The sequence below is a fragment of the Brassica napus genome, chromosome A4 (assembly GCF_020379485.1).
Source record: "Brassica napus cultivar Da-Ae chromosome A4, Da-Ae, whole genome shotgun sequence".
Taxonomy (NCBI): domain Eukaryota; kingdom Viridiplantae; phylum Streptophyta; class Magnoliopsida; order Brassicales; family Brassicaceae; genus Brassica; species Brassica napus.
Genome location: NC_063437.1, coordinates 10,210,278 through 10,225,101, shown reverse-complemented (window position 1 = coordinate 10,225,101; position 14,824 = coordinate 10,210,278). Strand labels below are relative to the sequence as shown.

The window sequence follows — 14,824 nt, the reverse complement described above, 5'->3', positions numbered from 1 at the left end:
AAAATAAATAAAAAGAAAAATCTGCACGGATCGAGATCTAGTGTATCTTTATATCAGATCCTGTGACAAATATTTATCTTTGATTTAGGAAATAAATCAGGTTTTTCTCTGTCTGATTCCGTTCATAATTCTTTTCTCTATTAGGAAATATTAGATTTTCTCTATGTATTGTATAAACAATTATAGCAATTTATTTGGTTTGGTCTCGCCATTAAATATTGACCTTTTTAATGGGTCTCTCGCTACTTTTTTTAAATGTAAAAAAAAGGAGTTTTCTCCGAAAAAACATATATGCCAGTCGAACCGCAATATAGGGGTGTTAATACGGATTGGCCCAGTCCGGTCCAAACCCGCTAAACCCGTTAATATTTGAGTCTGGCGTAGTCATGTCCGAAAATATTTTGGGCCTAGAATTCAAAGTCCGGCCCGGCCCTTACAAGGCTATAGGGTTTTTTGGATTTTTTTAGACTTTTCGAAAAATAATTTATCTTTGTCACCTCTATTGTTTTAATACATGTAAAATTTTATTAAAAAACAGATTTATCTTTTTGTTTTAAAATATAAAGCGAGTTTAAACTTCTCTTTTTTATCAATTTTTTTTACCTTTTTGGTATGCTTTAAAAATATATTATAAACTAAAACTAAATATATAAGATAACAAAATTTATGATAAATATGGTCAAACGTTTTATACTTTGTATTTTGAAATAAAAAAATATGTTCTACATAAAAGTACATTTGCAAAATTTAAAGTGTGACACTTATAATGATAAAAAAATAAAGTGCATTAACAACTTTTATATTTGCTTTATTATATGTATATTATCTGATTTTGAGAAATGTGCAATATTATTATAAATATTTTGAATAAAATGAGAGAAGTAAACTAGAAATAAAGTGTTAAGTATATATATATATATATGTTTTGTTATCTTCAGATATCAATTTGAGTTCGGATATTACCCGTTCAGGTTCAGATATCCAAGCTCTCCTAATTCAATACACGTTCGGATATTTTGCTACTTCGATTCGTATTTCGGTTCGGGTATTTCGGATAGGTTTGGAAACGGGTTCGAGTATCAGATAAAATTTCCAACCCTACTTCATATGGACGCAAAGTTACGAGTTTGGTTTGAAATGTCTTAATTACTCCCTTCGTTTCTGAATAAGTGTCACTTTGACACTTTTCACACATACTAAGAAAGAAGTGAAAATATATGTAAGTTGTTATTAATTATATATTTCTGACTAATAGTATTTGAGATAAATAAAATTATTTATAAAACCAATGCAATTTGCAATTAATTTTCAGTTGAAAGTAAGTATAATTTGCATTAAAATTGTAAAGTGACAATTTTTGTGTAAAAAGAAAAAAAAACTAGAATGACACTTATTATAAAATACAGGGAGTATATGTTTTTTGCAGAATCTTAATTGAATTTGTTTACGTTGATAACAAAAAAATGCAATTAATTATTGTTAGTCGATAAAAAAAATTTGACGATATAAAAAATATATTTCTTGAAACAAATTGTTTTCTAAAATGCATCTTTTTGAATGGAGAGAGTAATATATTTTAAAATCTATTATTTACATAATAACATTCAAAATAAACATATAGTTACTTCAAATCTTAGATTGAGTATGCATTTAATGTTTATTAAAACCATACGTGTAAGAAATATGGTAATTAGATTTACATTCACGAATGTAAGGTCAAATTATCATCACTGGTGAACCTATTGATAATTATAAATATTACCTCCAAAAGCCAAATTCAAATATAATCGAGAAGATCTGTGAAAATTCTCTGACGTTCATTGTATAAGCATTGATATTTTCAAATAGGGAAAAATATTAAGACACGTTAACTTGTTAATCAAATTAGGTGGAAAATGTATGCATTTGTGAAATCAACTGACTGACGTATATATGTGACCAAAAGGTTGGTCAGCTGACTTGTAATGGATTTGACTTTTTCACTCCTGAGCTAAACAAGAAAGAAGTCAATAACATTCTAGCCCTTGTCCTGTAAGGGGTGTGCCACGTATAATCTGGTTGCTCGATCTGGTCTCCTTTTTGTAATAAATAAACAAACCGACCAAAAGGTTAAGTCATACCATATAGTTTGGATAACTCTATCTATAAAGAGTTGAATGCGAAGTCTCACAAATAAGCCAACACCTGATTAACTTGTAACGAAAGTAATTTAACGCTCGTGTCAAACAGTTGCATGTATGTGTTTCTTGCACCGGCAAAACACATATCATATTTTTATGTATTATTTAGAATTCTGATTTTTATTTAGTATTTTAGGATCGGCACCCATGTGATTTGAGAGGAACTTGTTTGACTAAAACCCAACTAAGTAAATACGTGGCTTCATGTAATTTGGAAAAATTCGGTTCGAACAAATTTAATGGCATTTGAGTATTTGACACATGTTGATGCACTAGAAATAATTCGTCCCGTCAATGCTAGTTAGGATAATTAAGAAGATAAAACTCGGGTGCATGCGTTTTAAGTCGGCAAAGTTTTATCTGATTTATTTATTTACGTTCATGTTTCAAGTTTTTTTTTTTTTTTTTTTTTTTTTTTTTTTTTTTTTTTTTTTAACGTCAAAAGACTATTCTATTACTCAAACTTGAGGTAGTCTGGGTAACCAAATCGAAATAGAACAACCAACAAAGTGTAACTCCCTACGGAAAGATCTAGCAGTCTTAGCTAAAAAATCAGCAGTCTGATTGTGCGCCCGTGGAACGTAAGTGATGTTGAAGTCCGGGAAGTATATCTGTAGCGTCTCTATTCTCTCCAATTCCGTCGCAAAGTTTGGCCACGCCTGAGGATCCTTAACCATAGCAATCAGTTCCTTACAGTATGTCCCAAAGCTCTGGCAGGTCGAGTGCTGCAGCATATTCTCCATCGCCCACCACAGTGCTTCTACCTCCGAATGCAAAGCTGATTCACGTCTAGAAAAGTTTTTTGTCCCCATAAGCTGAATATTCTCAGAGCTATCCATCCATGTTCATCCACATCCACTAAAGTTAGCTGAAAGTGTCCAAGATCCATCTAATAAACAAATATCACCCAAACATACGGCTTGGGGTTCCTCATTTATAATGTCTTGTGTTACTGCTTGTACCACTTCATTAGCCTCAAACCAGGCTTGGCATTCACTCTCAGCATGTCTAACTAGTTCGAGAGAATCTCTATCTATTCTCCTGAAGAGTTTTTTCATTCCTAGCCTTCCAAATGAACCATATTATCCAGGGATAAGGATCCATATCTTGCTCTGGCTCCATGATACTATTTTTCCTCCAGAATAGATAATCCATGTTTGTGTAGACGCTCGATACCAGAAAAATATTTGGGCACGTCGGAGTTGATGATAAAGACCATACTTGACGGGCTGGTGGGCATTCAAAGATTGCATGTGTGACAGTCTCATCTGCTTCTCCACATCTTGGGCAATAATTGTCACACCTCATATTGCATCTAACTAAATTTCTCGTTACTGCCACATGACCAGTTAACAACTGCCATATAAGATGACATATCTTCGTATGGGCCTTCAATTTCCACGCAAAGGCCTGGAGCTTTGTAATACTTGGCTCCAAAACTTCCTTCTCCTCCGTTAACTTTAATAAATTCTGCGCCACCCAATATCCAGATTTAACCGTGTATTGGCCACTCCTTGTAAAGTTCCAGCAGAAAGTATCACGACGATGAGTTGAACTTATGGCCAAACTCCTTATGAGTGGTATATCCTCAGGATGAACATATGATATCTCATGATTTTCATAGTTTTTAGCATCTATTTATTAATCATACTTGTGTTTTGAATTGCATTTAGGTGTCTACATTGCATATATTTGTTCATTTGTATGCATTAGGGGTTGGATTGCACACTTGAGAAGTTTGGGGCAAAATCGCAAGGTTATACTTGCAAATTACAGAGTTTGTGGCCAGTTTGAGAACCATCAAGAGTCAGGGGATCATTCTGCAAATTCGAGGGTCTAAGTTGCACAATTAAGAGGTCTGGGGCTGATTCGTGAGGACATAAGTGTTATTTCAAAAGTTTTGGGTCAATTAGTAATTATTCAACAATTGAGGGACCTGTTCTGCAAATGCTTCAAAATACACCATTGGAGAGATCGATTGTTGCTCGATCCTTCTTCTCGCCGGTTTTGGGTGCTGACGACGGCAAGCCTGTTTGGGTGCGAGGACGGCACAGACGGAGCAGAGCACGACGGAGACGGTCCGGTGACCTGAGCCATGACGCCGTGGACGAAGCTTGGTCGCGGTTGAGCTTCGCAGCGGTGAGCCTCGATCCCGACTGCGACGAAGAGACGGCACGGCCACGCGGAGACTGATGCGACGACTCCCGATGCGATTCTGGAGCTTCCACGCGGGTCGAGCGACGCGGTAGCACATACCCGCTCGCATGAAGGAGAAGCTTCGACGATGGGTTGACGCGGGTACGATCACGCGGGTTCCGTTACTCGCGTTGTCGAAGAGAATCATTTGATGGATCACGCGGGGACGACGACGCGAGATGCTGTACCCGCACGTATGAATTGAAAGCCTAACGACGAGCCAACGCGGGGAAGTCGACGCGGGTTGTGGCCATTCGTTTCTACCCGAGTCGAGAATTATTCTTAGTCGAGTTTAAATGTTTTTAAAGGGCTTTTTAGACTTTTTAATGGAAACCATTAGGTTTACCAAAGACATATAAATACTCTTGTAATCCTAAAGTTAGGATATCTTAATTTCTATCTAATCAAAAAGAACTTTGAGTTGAAAGATCTAATCTTTGCTGGATTATCTAGCTCTCTAATCATGTTTAGCCTTGAATCATCCATGGTTTTGGGGTTATTCATGTTTATTAGTGAGTAGACTATCTTGGATTCATGGGCTAGGGTGATTAAGGGTGATTAGAGAAGATCTAGAGTGTTTAGTGATAGATCAACTTGTTTCCTTGCTTGTTGAGGGTTCTCAATGCTATTTTAGTCATGATCTTACTAAAATAGATCTCTAGGCATTTCCTGCCCACAAGGTGTATGTTGAAATGTCTTAACCAACTCTTCAATGCTTTTAGCTTGCTTTACCTAAGAGATTAGTTGCTAAAGGAGTTAAGATTGCTATTAGACTTGTTCTCCATGTTTGATTTAGTAACATTCAACCTAAGAGATTAGATGCTTGAGTTGCTTTATCAAAAGAACATTTATCTAGAGATAGAGCTTGTTTAGCTTAGTGTCTAGGCATAAGGAAAGTGTTTGATTGATAGTTTGCCACCTCTAGATTGGATCTACATCACCCAAGATCAAATGCCTAGCCCCATGAGTCCTCTTGCTTCATATTGAGAAAAGAAAGATCATTACTTTATTGCATTAGCTTATTAGTTCTTAGTTCATACCATCTTTAAAACCGGATTGCACTTAGCTTAAGCATGAACTTGCATTCCCTTTGCTTTAGAATCACCTAGGATTGGTTCGACAATCTTTTATACTATAACATTTGATTAGGAGCCTTGAAAACTCTTAACATCAAATTGGCGTCGTTGCCAAGTTCTAGGTTGATTGTGACATTGGGATTTAGTCACTTGCTTGAGACTAAGTCACTTTTTCTTTTATTTTGTTATTGGTTCTCTTTCAGGCTCACTTTCAGAGATTGGGGTTTGAAATGGAACACAATCAGAATCAGCCTCATGATGGAGTGGCCCAAGGAGCTGCAAACCTTAGGCCACAACATCCACAGCGCCAAGCTAGAGCCATTGGAGCCTATGATCAACCTCATATTCATGGTCATAGGTTGGGAATCAGAGCACCAGCTGTGGAGAACAACAACTTTGAGATCAAGTCAGGACTGCTCAACACCATAGAGAACAACAAGTATCATGGTCTTGCTGCTGAAGACCCTTTTGATCACTTGTACAAGTTTGATAAGTATTGTGGCTTGTCTAAGATAAATGGTGTTTCTGAAGATGCTTTCAAGCTGAAGCTATTCCCTTTCTCTTTGGGAGACAAGGCACACCAATGGGAGAAGACTCTTCCAAGTGACACTGTCACTACTTGGGATGAGTGTAAGAGAGTTTTCCTAGACAAGTTCTTCTCTACTTCAAGGACAGCTAAGATCAGGAACGAAATCTCTGGGTTTCAACAGAAAAGTCTAGAGAGCTTCAGTGAAGCATGGGAGAGGTTCAAGGGCTATTGGTCTCAATGCCCTCATCATGGTTTTAGCAAGGAGAGTTTGCTTAGTACCTTCTATAGAGGAGCTCTACCACAGTGCAGAAACAGACTTGATACTGCCAGCAATGGTTTCTTCTTGGGAAGAACTGAGGAAGAAGCAGAGGAACTGGTAGAGAACATGGCCAAGAGTGATTCAGTCTACAGTGAGGAGCATGATAGGATCAACAGAAGTGATGATCAGCAGACAAAGAAAGAGCTGAAGTCTCTCCAAGCCAAGTTGGATCTACTTCTTGCAGAAAAGGCTAAGCAGGAAAAGATGAACTTTGTTGGTGACCAGAAACAAGAGGCACCTCCAGTGATCAATGACGTTGATAGTTTAGAAGGCCAAGAGGAGCTGTGCTTCATCAATGCTAATGGCACATGGTACAAGAAAGAGCCCAACTTTCAGTACCAAAACAACTACCAGCAAAGGCCACTCTACAACAATCAGCAAGGAGGTTACCAAGCCAACCAGTCTCCTCAGACTCAAGGAAGCTCTTCTCAAGCTCAAGCTCCAGATTCAAGTGTGGATTCTATGTTCAAGCAACTCTTGGAATTTCAGGCTAGAAATGAGAAGACCATGATTTATGAGTTCAAGAACATCCATGCAAAGATTGATGAGAACTATTCTGACCTCAACAACAAGTACATGCAACTTGCCTCTCATCTCAAGGCTTTGGAGAATCAAGTTGCTTCTATGCCTTCATCCTCCAAGCAGCCAATGGGGTTTCTACCAGAAAAACTAGAAAAGAACCTCAAGGAGTCTTGCAATGCTGTCTTCTCCACTACTTCTCCAAAGATTGAGCTGAGTGATTATGAGAAAGAGGAGGATGAGATTGAAAGACTAGTATGTGGAACTGAGTTTGGGGAAGTTGAGAGATTTGTTGTAGCCACAGCTGAAGCACAAATTGTGAAAGATGCTGCCACAAAGGTTGAAGCAACGAATCTGCAAAGAGCTGAGCACAAGGCTGACAACAAGCTGAAAGAGGTTAAGCTAGAGGAAGCAACTAAGGTTGAGCTATCACCCTATGATCAACTCCCTTTCCCCCAAAGAGTTCTCACCAAAGCTCAGAAGAAGGTGCTCTCTAAGTTTAGAAAAGATCTTAGTGATGTTGGGGTCAGGCTTCCAGAAATCTCGGATATGCGTGAAGCTCATGTCCAGATGATGCTCATCAATGACATTCTAGACCACCAAGCTGAAGTGGCTGAGCTTTTGGACATCTCCATTATGAAGATTGATCTACCAATCCCTCCAAAGTTTCTCCCTAAGATTGAGTCTCAAGGGATGTTCACCTTGCCTTGCAACCTTGGTAAGTTCACTTTTGATGATGCTCTTGTTGATTCTGGTGCAAGTGTAAATGTGATCTCAATGGAGATGATGAAGAGCCTAGGGATTGAGAGCATGGAGCCAAACACATCTTCCCTACAGTTTGGAGATTCCTCTTCTACAACTCTTATTGGTCTCATCAAGGACTTCCCTTTGAAGATTGGAGCATGCACAATTCCTATAGACCTCACTGTTCTGAAGATGGCAACTGAGAAGAGAGTCCCATTGATCCTTGGCACTCCATTCCTTACAACAGTGGGAGCTTGCATAGACTTTGCCAACAAGAAGGTCACACTCCTAAATGTGAACAAAGCTGTCTCCTATCCACTACAATCTCCAAAGATGAATGCTGAGTATTGTGGAACAATCACTTGTGGAGCATCGGTATTAATAAAGAAGGTCTTGCTGGAGAGTCTTCTAAAGAACTGTGTGATGAGCACTTGGAAAGTGCTAAAAAGAAGGAGGTGAGTAGAGCCACAAAGGTTGCTCATGACAAGAAGAAGATTGTGAAAGAACCTCATCCTTCACCTCTTGATAAAACTCTTCACACTCTCACTCTTCACCCAATGAAGCTTAAGGATGGGGCCATTGAGTATAAAATCAAGTGCAAGGGAAGGTCTAAGCCATTCTCAAGTGCAAGGGCCATCATCACTCCTCAGCTCCAAAATGATCCAATCAAGCTTCAAGAGCTTCTCTCTCAAGTCCTCACCATCACTCTTGAAGGTGGGAAAGATCCTCCTCCTCACTAGCCAATTGGAAGGAAAGTCAAGCTAGAGACTTAAAACAAGCTCACTTGGGAGGAAGTCCCATGGTATCCTTTGTATATATTTTTATATATCTTTTTATTTCTTAAGTGTGTTTGAATAAGCTTAGGGACAAGTTTGGGGGAATTCTCAACAAATTCCCAAAGGTCATGTCGAAAATTCCAAGGTGACAACAAGTCCTCCCTCTTCATTTCCCTTCTCTTATGACAGCCAACTTCAAGTAAGTGCATTCCACCCTTGTAAATTTTTAGTTTTCATGTTTATCTCTTTCCCTTAGATCTCTTCTTTGAGCTTATTCTCACACAAGAGACTGTGTGAAGTAAGTTTGGGGGAGAGTCTACTATCTCACATTGTGTTCTGTTTTGTCTACTTGTCATTAAGTCTCATGCATTGCATTGTAAATAATTATTTGCATAGAAAACCCACAAAAATTAAAAAATTTCGAAAATCACAAAAATAAGCATTTAGTTGCATCATTTGCATCTTTAGGATTGAGTCTAGAAGCATTTAGATTGCATTCATGCATTGGAGAAACCTTGTAAAGAACACATGTCTAGAACTCAATTTGACATCCTAGCTAAACATATCAAGTAGCTTAAGCATCTTTTGAAAAAGCTTGTAAGCTTCGAGCCTTGAAAACTCTTCTTGAAACTTGTTTGCTTGCTTGATGTTGGCATTGTTCTTAAAATCAGCTCCAAATTGAACTTGGCTTGAATGAACTTAATCTCTCTTGCATATGGGCACTTGCATACTTGATCATGGATCTCATACACATTTGGGTTATCTTATTCCTTTATACCAATCTTTGTTAACCCAAATGGCATTCCATTCCCTACAACCCTAGCCATTCTTTGAGACCAAACATTAAATTGCATGAGTGAGGCCTCTTTTGATAGCTTTTCATGTGCAAAATCTTGAGAGTATTGGAGGCGACATAGATTTATTCTCATCTCTTACTAGCATAATGAGCTAGCACTTGGGGATGGTGAGAGGGGTTTGTGTGTTCTAAATTTCAATATATTGGGGGAGTGAGAAAGATGAGAGAGATGAGCAAAAGAGTATAAATAGAAAAGAAAACTCTAGGGACAAAAAGAAAAGTATGAAGCTCTAGATTATGTAACAAAGAACCTTCCACCTTATAAAAAAAAAAGAAAGAGAAAAATATAAAGAATCAAAGAGAAGGTGGGGAAAGAAATGAGAAAGAGTTAGAGCTAAGTGTTGTAAAGAAAATGAATTAAAGTCCCTAGTTGGTTGAGTCAAAAGAAAAAGAGAGTTGTTCATTGGGTGAGTGATGTGAGTGGGTTTTATTGTGGTTTTGAGATGATGATAAAAGGGTAGAACTTGTAATCACTTAGGAAAAGGGTAGAATGATGAGAATGAATCTATGTATGCATGAGTTGCTTTTAATCTTAGATAAATTTTGCATAATGATCATGCTCCTTATTTTGAGTGATAACCACTTTTAAATGAAAACTTTTGAACCCATCTCTTCATTCATATTAGACCATTGCTTACCTAGCCAAATGATTGAGATCATGTGCCTATTTGCAAGAATTCACCTTGTGTGTGTGTGTTTAAATGAATGTGAGGGCTGGCTAAAGAACTTGTTGATTGATGAGTAAATGACTTGTGTTGAGGCATAAGAGTTTTGATAGGCCTTGAGAAACTAGAGTGTACTAAGAGAGTTACTCATGCTATTTGCTATGTTTCTCTTAGGATGTTAGGTTGAAGGTTAGAAAGTGACTCTTTGGGTTATGTGTTTCAATTTTCAATTCCTTCCTCTTTGATTGATTTTGAATGTTTACTTGAGGACAAGTAAAGGACTAGTATGGGGGAGTTGATATCTCATGATTTTCATAGTTTTTAGCATCTATTTATTAATCATACTTGTGTTTTGAATTGCATTTAGGTGTCTACATTGCATATATTTGTTCATTTGTATGCATTAGGGGTTGGATTGCACACTTGAGAAGTTTGGGGCAAAATCGCAAGGTTATACTTGCAAATTACAGAGTTTGTGGCCAGTTTGAGAACCATCAAGAGTCAGGGGATCATTCTGCAAATTCGAGGGTCTAAGTTGCACAATTAAGAGGTCTGGGGCTGATTCATGAGGACATAAGTGTTATTTCAAAAGTTTTGGGTCAATTAGTAATTATTCAATAATTGAGGGACCTGTTCTGCAAATGCTTCAAAATACACCATTGGAGAGATCGATTGTTGCTCGATCCTTCTTCTCGCCGGTTTTGGGTGCTGACGACGGCAAGCCTGTTTGGTTGCGAGGACGGCACAGACGGAGCAGAGCACGACGGAGACGGTCCGGTGACCTGAGCCATGACGCCGTGGACGAAGCTTGGTCGCGGTTGAGCTTCGCAGCGGTGAGCCTCGATCCCGACTGCGACGAAGAGACGGCACGGCCACGCGGAGACTGATGCGACGACTCCCGATGCGATTCCGGAGCTTCCACGCGGGTCGAGCGACGCGGTAGCACATACCCGCTCGCATGAAGGAGAAGCTTCGACGATGGGTTGACGCGGGTACGATCACGCGGGTTCCGTTACTCGCGTTGTCGAAAAGAATCATTTGATGGATCACGTGGGGACGACGACGCGAGATGCTGTACCCGCACGTATGAATTGAAAGCCTAACGACGAGCCAACGCGGGTTGTGGCCATTCGTTTCTACCCGAGTCGAGAATTATTCTTAGTCGAGTTTAAATGTTTTTAAAGGGCTTTTTAGACTTTTTAATGGAAACCATTAGGTTTACCAAAGACATATAAATACTCTTGTAATCCTAAAGTTAGGATATCTTAATTTCTATCTAATCAAAAAGAACTTTGAGTTGAAAGATCTAATCTTTGCTGGATTATCTAGCTCTCTAATCATGTTTAGCCTTGAATCATCCATGGTTTTGGGGTTATTCATGTTTATTAGTGAGTAGACTATCTTGGATTCATGGGCTAGGGTGATTAAGGGTGATTAGAGAAGATCTAGAGTGTTTAGTGATAGATCAACTTGTTTCCTTGCTTGTTGAGGGTTCTCAATGCTATTTTAGTCATGATCTTACTAAAATAGATCTCTAGGCATTTCCTGCCCACAAGGTGTATGTTGAAATGTCTTAACCAACTCTTCAATGCTTTTAGCTTGCTTTACCTAAGAGATTAGTTGCTAAAGGATTTAAGATTGCTATTAGACTTGTTCTCCATGTTTGATTTAGTAACATTCAACCTAAGAGATTAGATGCTTGAGTTGCTTTATCAAAAGAACATTTATCTAGAGATAGAGCTTGTTTAGCTTAGTGTCTAGGCATAAGGAAAGTGTTTGATTGATAGTTTGCCACCTCTAGATTGGATCTACATCACCCAAGATCAAATGCCTAGCCCCATGAGTCCTCTTGCTTCATATTGAGAAAAGAAAGATCATTACTTTATTGCATTAGCTTATTAGTTCTTAGTTCATACCATCTTTAAAACCGGATTGCACTTAGCTTAAGCATGAACTTGCATTCCCTTTGCTTTAGAATCACCTAGGATTGGTTCGACAATCTTTTATACTATAACATTTGATTAGGAGCCTTGAAAACTCTTAACATCAACATAGTTCTCCAATAGTCCCACATCTCAATCCTTCAATCCCTGATCAATAAGATCGCTTACTCTCATGTTAGGGTTAAAGACGTAATCTCTTACAAGTTTTATAAACAAAACAGACAATTTTTAATACATAAATTAATGGATGTTTTGAAAATATAATATCTGCGGATGACATTTACATTTCAATTTTATTTTACCAAAAAATCTATGTTTTAAATTTTTAGTTTTAAACAAACTCAGTCTGGATAATAACTGGTTTACAGATACGCAAAAATCATTTAGGACTGTTTCTACAATGTTTTAAGGTTCTATGGAAAATTTAGTTGAAAATAAATATATTTAACGGCCAATTATATTTTCTAATAAATATTCGGATAAAAAGAAATTGATTTGGAGAACGTTTTTAACTTTTTATAATATTTTGCAGGACTATAAAAACAATAATATTGATTATCCAGATAATCTAAAAATCTCAAAATGGTATTTAAATAGTCCAGTAGTCTTATATTTTCATAAATTTTTGATTCAATTTAAACTCTTAAGTATTTTATATTTTAATATAAAGAATTTTTTTGGAAATTATTGAAATAACTATGCGGTAGCCTTTTAATTCTGATTATATCTAATATAATAATAATTATATTATTTTAAATTATACGTAATTATGATTAATATATATATGTATAGTATAAATGAAGTGTAACTAAATAACTAAAATAAGGAAGAATATTCTAATTATTCATGTTATTTTCAATAGTATTAATGAAAAAAAATTGAGTTCACTAAAATTTTCGAATCCTATTATGTACCTGTTTAGGTTCTGAATGGTAACTGCGGTTTAAGCGGGGCGGGACAAGCGGTCCAACTGCGGTGCGGTTTTAACAGTTATAAAAACATATAGATATATGGTATATGCAGAGATTTTTATTACTATTAATTACAGTGCGGGACGGAGCGGTTTCAAACATTCGAAGCCTTAATTTTTCGGATTAAAATTACTGGTCCAGTCGCCAACTCAAGAAGAATTTACGAAAGTAATAAAGATACGTGTCATGTAACCACTGGATCTAATGGCGGTGGTAGATTCGAACATTTCAGTTTTTATTCTACTTTTCTTGATTATCATTTTTTTCCTAAAGTTCGTTAGAAAGTAAAAGGCGACAGGTTCACGCATTTCTTATCTAGAGTTCGATTGGTTGATTTGGTGGAGAATTAAAAGGGTCCAAAAGAGACACCTAGCTAAAGTGTATTAAATGACTTTGACTTTGAGACATCATAATGAACTTACTAATCGATAACTTGTCCACTACCTTGGATTAAGTTTGTGTGGTCCATATATAAACTACTAGAGCTTGATCCGCGCGGAATTACGGGTATTAATTTTTATTTTTTTATAAATTATTTAAAAATATTCTAAATACATAAATTATTTAGATATTTTTAAGTTTCTATAAATTTATCTGGATCCGGAATGATCTGAATCCGAACCCCGTCCGAAAATTTATCATATTCGAACAAACTTTAATTTTAAACCTAAAAATCTGATATCCAAAAAATCGATCCATACCCGAACAGGTACCTAAATGCTCATATAATGTATGTATTTAATTATGAGATATATATATATATAATTAATTATTTCCAAACATATATATATATATAATAAAATAGGAAACGACAAATAATACTGAAATTTAGATTTATTAATTATTGTTTCCATGTTTGTTTTTAGTTAGAATTTGATTTTGAAAATGCATTAATTAAAGAGGAAAAGACAAAGAATTCTAAAAAGTAGGTTAATTAATAAATTCAGTGGCATGTTATTGTAAATAACTTGCAGAACTAAAACATAATTTAAATTTGTACTTCCATTTTAATAGATTACTAGGGTTTGACCCGCACACCTGTGCGGATATTTATTTTCACTTTTATATATAAAATTATTATTTAAATGTTTATTAGATAATATTTTAAATATTTATCATATTTTAATTTTTTTTTATAACCACCATTGTGAAATAGTTTACATGTTGGAAACAAATATTAATCCATGCTCCATATCAAACTTTCGACAAAAAATGAATCATTGATATGTTTGAGTAATATTTCTTTTAACATGAAATCATTTTCCAACTATATAATATTTTAAATATGTTGATTACATATGAGTCATATGGTTAGATTTAGATACATCAGAAAAGGAATACTCCATTATAAACATTAAATATTATTTTACAAGTAATTTTATGAAATTTAAATTTTTATATAGATAAATATATGGGCAATTGTCCTAGATAGACATTTGTCACAAAAAGAGATTTTAAAGAGGAAAATGACCAAAATGATTATATGTTTTCAAATTCGAAATTTTATAATTTTTTTTGAAAATTTAATTTAATTTATTTTTCAAGTTTTCTTGTTTTAATAGTTTAGATTATATTAATTTTCCAATTGGGCAATGTACAATTACAAACAACTAAAAATTGAACAAAATTCAGTACAACGAAGATAATAGTAGTTTTGACTCATCGGCCAGACAGCCAAGTTGTGGGCGCAACTACAAAGACTTCCATCATCACTACTGTACCAGGTTAATTCGGGCAGGGTTGACGCAACCAACTCTCCTTCTAGCAGACATAATTGTGGACTCTTAAGCTTACTGATAAAAATAAACCACACCTACGAAAGACAGATTTGGAGAGACAGCTTGTTCGATGTCGAGAAGATTCAATACCTGCACAGAATAGGAACCGAGGAGCACCACTAACATTTATCAAGGACAAGTGCCAGCAGTGCCGTCCCGAAATATCCGGTGGCCTAAAGCAATATAAAAAAATGTGGCCTTTAATTTTTTTCAGAAATTTTGAATCTGGTTTATCATTACTAATTCTCTAATATGAACATACTTTTTTACAT

General features: G+C 36.2%; 1 non-coding gene across 1 annotated transcript; it reads right to left on the bottom strand.

Annotated features, from left to right (window-relative positions):
• Positions 1–6,129: 6,129 nt before the first annotated feature.
• Positions 6,130–6,236, bottom strand: LOC125608481. The gene has a single exon (XR_007339371.1). It is a non-coding gene; the product is annotated as a small nucleolar RNA R71 (small nucleolar RNA).
• Between the last annotated feature and the right edge of the window lie 8,588 nt (positions 6,237–14,824).